Source organism: Pseudopipra pipra, chromosome 19 (assembly GCF_036250125.1).
Source record: "Pseudopipra pipra isolate bDixPip1 chromosome 19, bDixPip1.hap1, whole genome shotgun sequence".
NCBI lineage: Eukaryota > Metazoa > Chordata > Aves > Passeriformes > Pipridae > Pseudopipra > Pseudopipra pipra.
Genome location: NC_087567.1, coordinates 642,400 through 657,627, shown reverse-complemented (window position 1 = coordinate 657,627; position 15,228 = coordinate 642,400). Strand labels below are relative to the sequence as shown.

Genomic DNA, 15,228 nt, shown 5'->3' with positions numbered 1-15,228 from the left:
ATACTCGGGATATTGCATTGGAGAAGAAGACTCCTTACTTTTTCCTGGTTAGGAAAGGGGAGCTGATGCAAATGTTGGACTGAGGACCTGCAAACTTAGAATCTGGCCATTCCTGTGGAGACTCCTGAAAATCCAGCCTGCGCTCTCTTTTTTCTCCAGCAGCTCCTTGTCCTGCTCCTGCCTTCACGTGCTCCTAATGCTTCTCTCATTGTCCTTTCAGCACAAGTTCCTTCCCATGGGAGAGGCAAGAGAGGGTGATCCCCTGTCCTTTTTCCTTTCCCTGCCCATGTTTCTGATGCTGCCACTCACAAACTCTAAACACCTACCCCTAAGTAATCAGAGGTTACAGTGCACTGCACCGTCAAGGACCAACAGTCCCTTGAAAGAGACAATTTTAGTCACTTCGTACTGACAGTGTCTCTACATTGTGCAATCTCCCTTACCCTGGATCCCCTCAGCTGCTGCCACCACCTGCTCCCAGTTTCCTCTTAGTGGGCAAACAGCAGAGCCCCGCCTGGGGCCCCGTGCTGGAAGGACTCTTCCTTAGTACCCACCTCTCGCACAGCACATGCACCAACACACCTCCTCAACAATCACCTCAGAGGTCAGCCTTGGCACCTCCTGCACAACAGGCTGCACATGGCACTGTCTCAGACAAGAGAAAAGAAGAAAACAGATGGGTGCAGCCCTCCATTCCTTCCTCCCATTACTGTCCCTTGTGAGCATTGGTGAGCAGAACTTCTGTCAGTGCTGTCAGTGCTGTATCTCAGCGGAGAGCAATGGGAGATGGTTGTTTAGGGGCAAACCTCAGCCTTCAATCACAAAGACCTTAAGAAAGCCACCTAACACCTGGCCAGACTAGTCCTCTCTGACAATGTCTCACAGCATGCATTGACCTGCCACCACAGGCAGGGCCTCTTGGCCTTAGCCTTTGCCTGCCCAAGCCCACCTGTGAGCTGACTGCTCCTCTTGGGTGGCAGTCCCACCTGCAGGCATCTCCAAAGCTTCAGGGGGGGCTGGGTAGAGTCTAGATGGCACACAACATCCATGAGTATCCCTGTTAGCTGGAATGGCTGGTGCAAGCGTTAACTTCTGAGACTCTCTGAAACCCTGCTCTACAGACCCTGCACCATCCTTTGCCTCTCATTGCCTGCACTGAGGAAGCTTGAGGATGTGTCACCAGAATGAAGGAATGCAGCCAGCAAAGCCAGGCAGAGGGAAGAGAGGAGTGAGCCCTGGCCCTACTGGCAAGTGGAACACCTGGAGAGTTTCTTTGATGACTTGTCCAAAAGCGCTGTCTCAAAGGGCACCGGTGTGAAAAGGCAGTCAAGTCACTGAAGAAGCAGCTCTCACATCAAGGGCTATAACTGTGTCTGTTCTGACTTACCACAGCCTTCTTTAGACTGTTTCTTCCTCCAGCCTCCTGCCCCTTTCACTTGCACACAGTTACATGCTCTCTGCTATCTCTCCAGCTCTCACACGTGGCTGAAAATGAAGCAGGCAGCTACGTGAAGACATCATGTGTCTCCTTTCCTCTGCAGTGACAAAGGCCCAAAATAGCCCTGCTCTCCTAAGACTCCTGTTCAGGGTCGTGCCTGTCTGTGGGCATGATTCACTTCCACTAATAGTGCCTGAGACATTCCTGGGAGGGTAGGCTGCCTTCTGTGTCTCAGTGCCATGTGCTGCCGTGGAGGAGCTGGACAACTGTGCTGTGTCCCAAGACAGCAGATGCTATTCTTACCCCAGGGAGACTTGCTCCAGCACAGCTCCATTCCCAGCTGAAAGGTTAAACGTCAGACTGCGGCCCGAGCGTGCTCTCCCTGCTCAGAGTCTGAATCCAGAGTGGCCCCTTTGGAGCCCGTGCAACGGTGCTGTGCCAACCCAGCACCTGGGTTCTCTCCCCTATCTCCTGGGACGTGCTGTCCCACAGGGAACACAGCAGCTGCCCAGGTACTTCCAGCAGTCAGCTGGGGCTCACTGGGGTCGAGGGGGCATCCCCCCTCTTGTAAACCTACCCATGGAAAAGGCGGGCTGGGCTGTAGCTCTGAAAATGCAGCATTTTCCAGACTCCACCCTGGAGTCCCAGCCTGAGTGAGGAAGAAGGAAGAAGGCAGAGGCAGGGCTTGCTCCCAGGTTCGGCAGCGCTGCAGGGGTCATATCCCTTTGCTCAAGCTGTACTTTCCCAGGACTCGCTGAGCGAAGGCTGTAGGGCCGAAGCCGAGAGATCCCTCAAGGGCCACGGCAGGATCTGGGCTGAAGGAGGAGCCCTGGCCAGGCTGGTGGCCGTGACACGGTGCTCATGGAGACCCAGCCCCACCTGCAGCCCGACTGCCCGGGCCCTCCGCAGAGCTCCGGAAAGCCCGTCCCTGCCGGCTCCGGCCCCGGGGCCACCGGACAGAGCACACCCAGACCAGGGCCATCAGCTGGACCCGGGCTGTGCCTGTCGCCTCAGCCCTGGCGCTGCTGCTCTGGCGGCCTCGGCCCCATCAGCTTTACCCTCAGCCTGGGCCTTGTCACCCGACACGGAAGGACAGACAAGTTCCTTCAGGGATCCTTGGCAGAAAGACGATGGAATTATTGCCGGGGGGAGCCGGGGGAGCCTCTCCCGGCCCCACCCGGCCCCTGTCAGTCCCAGGGAGCTCAGCGGGGCAGCCCCGATCTCCCCCTCGGCTCCAGGCCCCACTGCCAGGCGATGGCAGCCTGGAGCCATCGCGGGACCCTCCTCTGGGCAGCTGCTCCTCTGCACAGCAGCCGCTCGGCCTCACTCAGCCGGGGGGCTTTAAACCTGCTGCAACTGCCGGGCCCACGGACTGGGAGCAAATCACAGCACAAGGGTTCAAAGGCAGCCAGGGCGCTCAGCCGGTTTCATCTGCTCCCCGCTGGGACAGAACAAAGTCAGGTGGGATGGGCCAAAGAACATCTGGGAATGTTCCACTCACCAATGCTGGAAGAAAAGACCCTGAGGTGACAGAAGCAGACACTGGTCAGTGTGCAGGTCTGCACTGGGCTCTCTGCCCAGAAAGGGAACCATGCAGCTGCTTGGGAGTGTGTGACTGTCAAAAGGACAACACGCAGCATCAGGGCCCTGCCACCTCCACTGCACACTCTGCAGAGCAGCCTCAGGAGAGCGACTGCAGCACTTCTTTTGGCACCCGTGATCTGGCTGGACCTTCACAGTGCAGGTATGAGGAGAGGCCCAGGGCTTTGGAGCACTCTCACTCCTCCTAGGATAAGGTCCAGCTGCTGCAGACAAGCACCTCCTGGGCTCGGACCAGCAGGAGCAACAGAGAAAGCCTTTGCAGCCTAAAGTGCAGATAAGCCATTCCCACCTGTAGGGCACCTCAAAATGAACAGGTAATCACATACACCTGAAACCCAGGCTGCCTCTCCCTTACTGGGTAGAGCAGCATAATGGGAGATCAGTGGGGCAGAATAGCAAGTGCTGAGGACCAGGCACCTAGGCTAAGTGGGATTTCAGGGTAGAGGATGCGAGTCCCAAGAGCTGAATGCTAGTCTGAAGTGGGAGCACATTCAGTGTGTCCCTGGGGTATACCTGTCATGTAAACGAAAGTGTGGGACAACAGGATTTGCTTCAGTGGCATTTCCCTGTTTGACACTAAGCATTAATGCTCAAAGGCTTTCCATACAATCAGTGCTCATTGCACCATGGCAGCACGTGCAGACCCCAGGTGAGGAAGGGCATGGGTAACACCCACCCCCAAAGATGCTGTTCTTGTCCCAAAAGGCACAGTCCCATCTGGGAGTGTCTGTGCAGCTGAGGTTGCAGGCACAGAAGTGCCCTCCAGCTCCAGCGCCCGACAGTCACCTCCTTCCTCCCACTGACCCAGGTAAAGCCTTTCCTCTCCTTTCTGCCCTGGCATGTGGCAGTGAGTTACTCCCTGCTGCAGGAGTGAGGGGCTTTGGAAGGCCAAGAACAGATACTTGCCTTAATTAAACAAGTTGTGCTTCATGTCGTTGGTTCTGCAGATCTCTTCTCCAAGGAGGACTCTGTGCCCAGAATGTGACTTTTCCTTCATGATGCAGCTACCGAGACAGTAAGAGGCTGTCCCAGCATGAGCCTGACAGAGACCTGGGTCTCGAGGGGCAACAGATTCTGGGATAAAACACACAATGGCAGGTAAAGAATACATGGGCACCCTGTCCTATGATTTTTGTTGCCTTTTAGAGCAGGGGTATTCAGTGCCACACTTGGTAACCACCACCATATTTCTGCCACAGGAACTGCCCTCTTGACTCCACCTTGACTATCACAACTACCAGCTGTGATTACCCACATGGTTCTTATGCAGCAGACTTTGTGAAGGTCATGAGAGCTTTTGGGACAGGGACATCCAAGCCCTTTGGCAGGGTAAAATGGCATCAGAATTAGAAGTAACTCTAGGAAACTGGAGCAGTTGTCTCAGATTTTCAGAAGGAAATTGAATGAAGAGAAAGAAAGTGCTTTTGGGAAGATTACATTAGATGGCTTATGGCTCTTGAATTAAGAAGAAAAGGAAGTGGAGGTTGTAACCCATCACAATTTAACATTGAAAATAAAAAAAAGGTTATTTTGATATTTCAAGGGAATTTTTTTGTTTTGTGTTTGTGTTTGGATGTTATGCAGTCCTAGAATGTTTCTGTAGCAGGAAAAACTCACTAGATTGGATTGGTAACTAAGAGAATAAGAAAAACAGCATCTTTACTTTGGACAATATATCTTGAACAAAATAAAATTATTAAAATATCTACCATAAATTATAAATACCTTAAATATATTATATGCCTTACTTGAAAATTATCATATTCCTTGGGATTTTAAACTCATATCACACTTACTGGATGTTTTATTTTGCAGGGTTTTTTTTTAGGATTCTTACAACTTGCTGAAATTTTCAGTCTAAACTAATCATTTCAGACAATTTGTGCTCTGCCTGAAGTCATCTTTAGATAGATTATTCTGGTCCTACATATTCTCCAGGGAATTACAGTGCAGCTTTATTAAGAATCAAATATATTACTTTATTAGAACACATGTAGAACACCAATGAAAAACTAAAGTTTTACTGTTCTTGTTTTGTAACTATTTGCTATGTGTGGGGGGCAGAGATGACTTTGCATTGATGCACTATTTTTACAGTTGTCTGTCATGTGATCAGTACTAGTGCAAAGGTCCTGAAAAAAATGTTGATCCATAATGGCCATAAAGAAAAGCCTCTCAGAGAAAAGTTTACAATAGATGCAGTTTTTGGGCTCAAATAGAGCTTCTGACCCACATGGCAGGGATTGGCAGGGGATCTCTGGAACACAAATGCTGTATGCCAGCACAAATGGCCATAAACATTTCAGACACACTTTGTTGTTAAAGGCAGATTCACCAGTTCATCTGTGAGCTCCCCATCACACCCCAGTCAAGGAGGAACTCACCTGGCCCCTCAGCTTTGCTGCACAGCTCTCATGATAGTGTTCTTACACCCCTCCAGCCCCACCATGACAGCACGGGACTGCTGGGAGGAACACAGCCCAGCACACAGCAAGGTTTTGGAATCAGAGCCCAAAGAGGTAAAGTCCAAGCTTAGCTACTGTGTGAGTGCAAGAGCAGTGTGGGGTCATGGGATGGCTCTGGTCCCAGAGCCTACAAAGTTCCCTGCTCCAGGAATACATGGCAGGCTGGAAGGACTTGTCATTGAGCTGAGGAGACTGATCTGTGCCACCTGGCATGGCAGTGACCAATGAAGTGCTCATTGCACATTTAGCTGATTAGATTATTATTAAAATAGGGTAATTTTGCATAAATACAAATATATCCCATCCTTCAGTAAGAGGTGTTATCCTATTATTCTTGAAAATTAAAGCAAATTTTGAGAATCCTGTTTTTTCTACGTAAATAATGAACATGGTAATTACCAACGGAAAATGTGGTATCAAAATACTGCAAACTCTCTGCATTTGAGAATGTCTCACATAATTTAATGTTCTGATGTATTTGTTTTTGAAGAAAGGAGGTAAACATTTTTTATATAATTGCAACACTCACTTAGAGAAACAAAAGGTTAGTTGTGCAAATCTAAACAAGTCTATCTCCACAGTGTAGCTTCCCCCTGTTTCTCTTGCAAATGCAGTCAACAGAGAAACGAGACAATCAAGTGTCTGCTAATTTTATTTCATGCTGCTGTTCTCATTTCTTCTCCTTCCATGCCACTCTCCAACTCCTTTTGCCTTTTCCTTCTCCTTCCATTGCCATCAGAGCCTGTCCACCCCACTCACCTGTTCTGTAACTGAAGCTGTTCAGCTGCTTTGGCATGTGATGGAAAGGGCATCCTGAATGTCACCTCCTCGTCCAGAACCTACTGCTCATGTATCTTTCTCTGACATTTGCTGTCAAGATGGAAGGAATTTGAGTAACCATGGAAATCTCATGCACAGTCAAAAGCTGTTCATCATTAAATCTAACAGTGCTGTGAGTTAACTGTCGCTAATCTCTAGCTAGTTTTGCCCTCCCTCTTCACTTTGGAAGACTGTTACTTTTCCTCAGAGGCAGATACTTAGGTGTCATCAGAGCAAAATAAACACATTCTTAAGTTTAATATATATTGTTAAAACTTCAGAATGCACATCTGTTTTCCCTGCTGTGAGATCAAATAATAACTGTATCAAGCATTGCAGAAATCAGTCTCTGAAGGAAGGAACAGGATCAGATCACAAGGCCACCTCAGTCCATCCATAGCTACCCTGAGACACAGGAGGTTCTGAACAGCCGCAGGCACAAAGGTCACTCGTGTTCTGTCTCTGCAGTGGCCAAATCAGTAACTAGCTCAACCAGGTTAGTCAGTCCTTTATTTGTTAGGCTTAACACTGGCTTTTCCCTAGACATAATCCCCAACTTATTTCCTGTCCATCCTTTTTAGCACTGCTCATCTAGACTCATAGCTCAAGTCTCTGAAGGACACATCTTACCTAGATAAACCACCATTACCCAGTTTAAATACATTATGCCAGGAACAGTGAAAGTACTCATCATATTTCATTGAATTCAACACAACATCTACCTTTCAACAGAATAAAAAGAACTTTTTATGTGAAAATCATCCTTACCATCTCCAGGATCCAGTGCCTAGGCACATCTTAGCTAAAGTGTCAGAATGAGAAGCTTTGCACCAGAGAATTAGTGTTCTGGCATTTCTCCTTGTCTCATGCCAGCATTCCTGAGAGGTCTTGTTTTACCCAGGGATCTTCAGTATGAGGCTACACATTCCTTATCGGTCCACAGGCACAAAGATCCCTCTTGGCATGTGTTATAAATATTAACAGCATAGCTGAGAATAGCATTTGCAAGCTGCAAATCCCACTGGGAATTGTCTTCAAAATTACTGTAAAACTAACATTAAGCAATAAAAAATGCTGAACATCTTTCTTTAAAAATGAACAAGAAACTTGGTGCTTATCTTTGCATTTTGTGAGCAATTCAGCATATGAGGCAACTCCTTCTGGTGCATGTTGATAATTTCATTCCTACAGTTAAAGCCTTCTCTTATTCCTGCACTCACATTCAGAAGATAATCTATTCTGGTAACCCTGTCCGTTTTCCAAATATGTGATAATAACCTATTTTGGCAACAATAAGAAATGTATATGTAGCATTTGGATTAATTTTGTTTTCTTGGTTCAGTCTACTAAAAGTGATCTATTGCTATAACCAGAAGGGAGAGAATGAATTAAAAGGAGCGTGTCCAGAGAAGGGAATGGAGCTGGGGAAGCGACTGGAGCAGCAGGAGCAGCTGAAGGAGCTGAGGGGCTCAGGGAGAAAAGGAGGCTCAGGGGAGACTTTCTGGCTCTACAACTCCCTGACAGGAGGGAGGTGTGTGTGGGGGGGGGAGTCAGGCTCTGCTCCCAGGGAACAAGGGACAGGGTGAGAGGAAACAGCCTCAAGCTGTGCCAGGGGAGGTTCAGGTTGGACATTAGGAGGAATTTCTTCACAGAAAGGGTGGTAAAGCACTGGGAAGAGATCTGGACATGGGGGCTTTCAGCAGACTGCTCAGAATAGCAGGCAGTAGACACACAGCCAGATCTCAAAAGCATCAGCTAGAAGGTTGTCCAACAGATCGGAAGGGTTTGCAGAGCTTGCTAAACCCAGACAACTAAAACTTCCACAGCTGAAACCAATACCAGAGAAAAGAACCTCATCCAGAAGGACACAAAGGTCAAGGAGAATTTTGCATTGTATGCTTTTTTACTCGATTTTTTTTTTTTTTAAAGTGGCAGACATAGACCTCTCATCTGTATCTGTTGGCCTAACTGGGTTCTTCTTCCAGATCCCCAGGTCCTTTCTGCTCTATGGTTGGCAGAGGTTCTGTCAGAGGTGATCTGAAACATCAGAAAAATTGAAAAGTTACTGTTTAATTGTTGTTTTAGTACAAGGGGTAAGATAGAAAACCAGTGGCATAAATTTGTGTTACCATGTCTACAGAAGAATTCTGTGAAAAGAAGCAACATACAAACATGAAAAGCATCAGTAAAGATCATTTTTTGCAATATTTTGGTGATAAACCTCCATTGTTGTTTTCAATTATGCCTTTGAATTTTTAGGATTTTTAGCTTTTTGTAGATTTTAATGTAGCTATATAGTCTATCACAATTTCGAATTGTATTAACACTCACCAAACCCTATTCCCCATTTTATATCGAATTTTCTAAATTCTTTAGGCTTGTTTAGGCTCCTCTCAAGGTAGAACTGTAGTAAACACCTTCTCTTGAAGAACATTTACACCCCAGGCCTGAAGAACAAGATACCATCATAGTCAAAGCAACCTTCAAGCCCGGAACCTTGGAGAAGCTCCAAAGACATGCTGTGAAGAGGAAGATGAGGAAGAAAGGGGTCTTAGGACCTTGGACTCAATTTCCAGGGAGGCATGCCCAGGTGGGTAGTTCTCAGGTCAGACCATAAATCGTGGAACCCCTGGACATGGGCACGCACGCCTTGTTTGTACTCCCCTGGCCAGAAGGCCTTATTAAAGACCTGCTCTATTATCTTATCTCTACTAAATTAGCCTGGTGAGGTTTTTTGACTCCCTATCTTTAGGCAACACAATAAGTCTGTATTAGAACATGTATATATTTCAAGCAGACTTAGCAAAGTAATTTAACAGTATTAGACACAGAACTTACATTTACTGTGCATTTCTGCTATGGAAACCAAGCTGTTCCCTGCAGTGGGCACTTCTGAATAAAATAAGCACAAGATACGGGTGTCCAGTGGTGTCACGGGCCTTCCAGACACAGCTTCTTCTCCAATATGACTCTCTGGAGGAGTGGGAAGGGAATGAACTGTGAGCTGCTAATCAGTGGTGCCCTGTGTTGTTTGGAAGTCAGGGCTTATCAGGCGTTGCTTCTCTCAGAGCTGCCATTCAGGTCCACCATGAGAAGATGAAGGGATGCAGGATTTCTATCATGTGTCCGCAGAAACCAGGCCTAAATCAAACTGAGGCTACTCGTTGGGAGCAGAGAGCTAGGAAGGCAAAAGACCTTTTTTCCTTTCATATGCTCTGCCTCAGCTTTTTCATTCCTTCCTCTCACGGGATCTGACACCTTCCTACCCAGCCAGGCAGGCTTGTTGTCCTTAGGGACAGCTGTCACCTGCAAGGAACACATTCAGGAGAGGTCTCCTTTGATACAGATGTCCCAAGATCACACTTGAATCCAGCTTGGAGCCCTAGAGCTGCGCCTGAGTGGCTCAGTGGAGGAGGCACTTGCACCTTCAGCAGGCTTTTCTGGAAGTCGTGTTACTCTGTTGGTCATATGAGATGTTTCTGAATGACTTGTGCTTGATGTTTTCAATCCCACAAAGTGGACAACAGCCTTTCACACACATGATCTGAACAGGATTCTGTTCGTATACATGTAGGACAATGAGTGTCTTTATATTCAGGTCAGAAATCACTGTTGGCTGTATTTGCTCTGGAGAAAGCCCTTGGGCCTCAGCTTCTCAGTGAGGGAGTCACAAAAAAAATTCAAATATGAAAATTATGCAGAAAGCCAGTGCAAAATGACATTACACAGACAGACAGACAGAGTTTTAGCAAAGTGTAGTGGGTTGACCCTAGCCAGATACCAGGTACCCACTAAAGCCATTTTCTTACTCTCCCTCTGCAACTGGACAGAGAAGAGAAAAAAAAACAAAAAACAGCTAAGGATTCACGAGTTGAGATAACAGCTAGGAGAGGTCACTTGCTGATTACCTTCACGGGCAAAACAGACTCAAATTGGGGGTAGTACTTAAATTCATTACTAACAGGATAAGAACCAAAGAGTGAGAAATAAAATAGTCTTAAAAACACATTCCCCCCACCCCTCCTTCCTTCCATGTTCTCCCTCCTCTTCAATCTCTTTCCCCTGAGTCTCTTTCTACCTGCATCTTTCCCATGCCATGCTATTCTGAGGCAGTAAAATATTTCAAGGCCTAGATCAGAGGACATGTTCATCATATAAGTATAATCAGTGTTATGTTGGAAACCACTGATGCTTATTGACTTGAATGAATTATCCCCAAAGATACAGGCAGTATGAAAGAAATGCCAATGCCAGAAGTGCAGGGCGATGGGGAATGGGAGTTACAGTCAGTTGTTGTTTCTGCCGCTGCTCAGGGAGAGGAGTTGGAGTCCTTCCCCTGCTCCCGTGGGGTCTCTCCCACAGGAGACAGTCCTTGATGGACCTCTCCAGGGTGAGTCCGTCCTTCGGGCAGCAGTTCTTCCCAACCTGCTGTCCGGTGGGTCACTCCTCCATGGGGTCAGTCCTTGAGGGATGAGCTGTACTGTGTCCCCCACAGGGGCCACAAGTCCTACCTGGGAAAAACCTGTTCTGGCCTGGGCTTCCCTCTCCATAGCCTGCAGGTCTCCAGCAGGACCCTGCCCTATCCTGGGCCTTCCACGGAGTCACAGCCACCTTCCTGCATCCAGCTGCTCCAGCATGGGCTCCTCCATGGGCTGCAGGGGGGTCTCTGCACCTCGATGCTCCCCCATGGGCACAGAGGCACAGCTGCCCCACCCTGCTCTGCACCACAGGCCACAGGGGCACAGCTCCGGCACCTTGAGCACCTCCTGCCCCTCCTTCTGCACTGCCCTTGGGGTCTGCATTGCTGTTCCCATGTTCTCACTCCGCTCGTCCCTGGCTGGAGTTCTTTCTGCGCAACAACCTTCTGTTCCTAAATATATTATCCCAGAGGTGTTACTGTCACTCCTAGTTGGCTCAGCCTTGGCCAGTGGTAGGAAGTCCATCCTGGAGCCGGCTGGCATTGGCTCCATGGGACAGGGGAAGCTTCCTAGCAGCTTCTAACAGAAGCCACCCTTGTAGCCCCCCTGCTACCAAAACCCAGCCACAGAAACCCACTACACAAGGATTTCTCATTGCCCTGAACTGTTTTTTTACTTTGTTGCAATGAGGTGCAGTGCCAGGACAAGTCTCCCCAGGTGGGACTGCACAGCCTGCACTACACTCCTATGTCACTAACACAGAACACACTGCTCTCCGAAGTGTGGGACTGCAGCAGTCTTGCAAATCTGCATGACAGGGGACAGGATTTCATCACAGTTCTAAACTTTCATCTCCAAAGTATGCAGCTCCCATTGGAACTTTTACTCTTCGAGACTGAAAAAGAAATGTTAAAGAGAAAAGTGTTAGTTAGCAATTAAAGAACTCTCCATTTTGAAATGAATGAGTTTGTCTCCTGGATTCCTATAGGAGTGACAGCTGAGATTAGTTCAAGCCCTTTCCATTCCAGCAAATATTTGCTGCATCAACTTCTCGTATACAATGCACCCACATGACCGCATCTTCTTTCTCTGCTGCCTCTCCTTACTCACTCATTTGTTTTTCTTCTCTTTACATTCCCTATCCCTAACCCTTCTCAGTTTCCCCATTGAATGTGTTTCTCATCCTTCTCGCCCTCACCCACCATGACATGTCCTTGGAGGGACATGAGCCCTTTCCCTGCCCAGGCATAGGATGGGACAGACACACACACACTGCTCCTCTGCTCTCCCACCTGCACCTGGGCTTAGCCTATGCAGGCCTGTGGTCTGTCAGAGGAGCAGCACATCTGTGCAGATCCTGCATATTCCTGGTGCCTCCAATGGCCCTGAGTGCCTCTCAGTTCCTGGTCAGGCCATCAGGGACCCCAATCACCTGAGGAGGAGCTGAAGTGGCCCCAGGCACAGGAGACGCTGCAATCTGTGTAGGCACCTGAGCCTGCTCTCCAGAACATCGACCCACAGCTGGAGGTTTCCTGCTGGAGCAGAACTGAGCGGCTCTGAGCTCTCTCCAGCCTCACTAGCAGGGGTTGTTTGCTTTATCCTATGAGCTTCATGCTGTTAGGGAAATAAGCATGACTTGGAGTCATGCTTTTAATCTTCATTTAGTGGCAGTAATAATTTACTTATTTGCACCCAATTTCACTCTGCAATGCATCTTGTTATCCCCCTGAATCTCTTTCTACCTTCATCTTTCCCATGCCACGCTATTCTGAAGCAGTAAAATCTTAAAATCTAGATCAGAGGACATGTTCATCATATTAGTATAATCAGTGTTATGTTGGAAACTACTGATGCTTATTGACTTGAATGAATTATCCCCAAAGATACAGTCAGTATGAAAGAAGTGTCATAACTGCCAATCTTCAGGAAAAGTTACAGAACTCAAAACTCAGGAGTCACAATTTCTCAATACAAGGCGGGATGTGAAGGTTCTCTTATGAATCTATAAACTAGGACTTCTTCATCTACTGCCCACTGAGTGAATGCCCCAGTGGATCAACAAATATCCCCAAGACGTCTGAAATTATTAGGACGGTCCTGGGAAACTAGTGAAAACAGGAAACTAATGAGACTGCCAAAGGTAGTTGATGAGCATATAAAAATTATAAACTGAACAGAATTTGACTGTTGCACCATAATGAAAGAGGAAATAGGACCTCTCATTTTATTTTCTACCATAGTGGAATTTGCTGGCTGCCAGAGGGCAACCTGTTTATAGTAAGACAAGATGCAAAGGCCTTCTTAGCCAAATGTAAGAAGTCAGCAGTGTTCCTCTTCAATCCTCTTTTTTCAAGTTGTAAAACAAAATGGATGAGCACTATATGAAGATCTAGTCACTCTTTTCCTAGGTTTATTTTTGGCAGTAGGTTCTGACACCTCAACAAGGACCATGGGGCTTCTTCCATAGTGATCACATTGAAACTCATGGATAAAAGTAATGAAGAAAGTATCACACTTCCAGAATGTGAAATTTCTTCCACACTGGAATGTTATAAACTCAAGTCTCCAGTTCACAATACAAATCTAAAACCCAATGTGAGATTTTTGCCTGGCCATAGGCTGGAATCTGTGTGTATGTCTACATATTTTCACTTAGAGTGTGACATGTTGCTAAGTATTCCCTCTCCCTCTCTGCCTTCTAACACAGTGTCTGATGGAGGAGAAGTTATATCTTAAGGACTGGCAGAGAGTGAGGCAGCTGCCTGATGTCTTTCTCAAGATGCTCTATTTTTAGCATGCTTGAGTCTCTTCTTCATGGGAAATGTCAGCACTGCAGCACCTTGCCCATGCCAGTTTCCTCTGTCATCTGGTTGGCAGAGCTAAGCCTTGACTCTTCCTCTTCATCACCACCAACCCTAATGATCACCACCATCCTATGTGAGTCAAGGGGAGGTCATCATTGATGACCAGGAGGAGCTGGTGGCTACAGATACAAGTGCTATAAAAAAATTATTTTAAATGAGATTGTTAAGGTTTTTCAGCAATGCTTTTACTTCATACCTTTGACAAGATTGTGTCATGACATCCTGGGTTTCACTGCTGATGAGGGAACAGCCATCTACAAGCTGACAGGGGCTGTCATGCACTACAGGAACCTGAAGTTCAAGCAGAAACAATGGCAGGACCAGGCAGAAGTGCATGGCACAGAAAATCCTTAGCAACTAACCTTTTAATAAAGAAATCAGTTTTGTGAAATATTTTTTTTTTCCCAGACAGGACAAAAGCTATTGCTTAATCATGTGAAAACTAAATAATGTTTCTTTTAGTGTACATGAATCTGTGAACCTGATTCTCTGCTCCCTGGCATCTCTTACTAAATGGTGCTCCTTCAGTTTGTTTTTGATGGGATATTTTCATGCATTTTACCATTTGGCACACAGAGAGTTTTGACAAGTTTTAAGAAGACAATGTGTCCCTAGTTTCATACATAGGCTCTAGACCTTGCTTTGTCATGTATATCCTTCTCCTAATGACAGTACAGACCATGGCCTATCGAAATATAAGAGCTTTCTTAGACCGTGACTAAGAAGTCTGGTTGTAATCTTAATGACTTTTTAAAGTGAAAGTTATTAAAATAACTCATTTATAAATGTGTTAAAATATTCAAGGAAGGTTTTCTTACTGATAACTGCATTCAGAAAAATACCAATATTGGCTTTCATGGCTTTCATAGCTTTTCTGTATTCAGTGTTGATTGTGACACTAGATCAAAAGATTTGCAATCAAGAATTTTGAACATTAAGGCCATTTCTGACACATACACACACAAAGATCAAGTTCCAGTCCATGTCCAAAGATCAATTTTTAATTTATCTCTCTTGTCTTTCAGTTGCTGGCAAGGGTCTGTACTCAGCAGAGCTGCTCTGATCCTATGTTATACTCAAGTTAAAGTTGGGAATAAATTTGTAACCAAAGGTCAAACTATGGAGGAAGTAAAATACAGGAATACATAGTAAAATACTAGGAATACATTTCTCTTCAGAAATCTAAAATTTGTTAATATTTCTCTGTGCAGCAACTTTGTGCATTTTCCTTTTTCTTTAGGTGCACCTTTGTCAAATGCTGTGTTTGAGAAGATGTTCCTGTGGATGGTTGCTCACATCAACCAACAGCTGGACATGAAGCAGGCAGTACTTCATTGTGTCCTGGACATTGCTGGCTTTGAGATCTTTGATGTAAGGAACAGGGTTTTCCCAACATCTTCATGGAAGGAACAATGGTTGTTAAGAAAATTCTGACTCCTTTCATGAAGAGTCAATTGTGCCTGACTAATCTAGTGGCCTTCTATGATGGAGTGACTGCTTTAATGGACAAGGGAGAGCAACTGAGGTCATCAGCCTGGACTTCTATGAGGCCTCTGATATGGTCCCTCACAACATCCTTGCCAGTAAATTGGAGAGCTGAGGTACCAATGGATGGACTGTTA

General features: G+C 46.5%; 2 long non-coding RNA genes across 3 annotated transcripts in view; one reads left to right on the top strand and one right to left on the bottom strand.

Annotated features, from left to right (window-relative positions):
* Nucleotides 1–15,228, bottom strand: part of LOC135424399 (uncharacterized) — a 95,048-nt gene that overhangs the window by 49,858 nt on the left and 29,962 nt on the right. The window contains exons 5-8 of one of the 2 annotated variants that reach the window (XR_010435184.1): nucleotides 9,163–9,975; nucleotides 7,093–8,361; nucleotides 6,265–6,375; nucleotides 3,947–4,114 (exon numbers count right to left, since the gene is read on the bottom strand). This is a non-coding gene — a long non-coding RNA (uncharacterized LOC135424399). The remainder of the gene's footprint in view (nucleotides 1–3,946; nucleotides 4,115–6,264; nucleotides 6,376–7,092; nucleotides 8,362–9,162; nucleotides 9,976–15,228) is intronic. The other variant, XR_010435185.1, reaches the window with a different exon arrangement.
* On the top strand, nucleotides 3,361–4,587 carry LOC135424403 (uncharacterized). The gene is made up of 3 exons (XR_010435197.1): nucleotides 3,361–3,848; nucleotides 3,988–4,138; nucleotides 4,240–4,587. It is a non-coding gene; the product is annotated as an uncharacterized LOC135424403 (long non-coding RNA).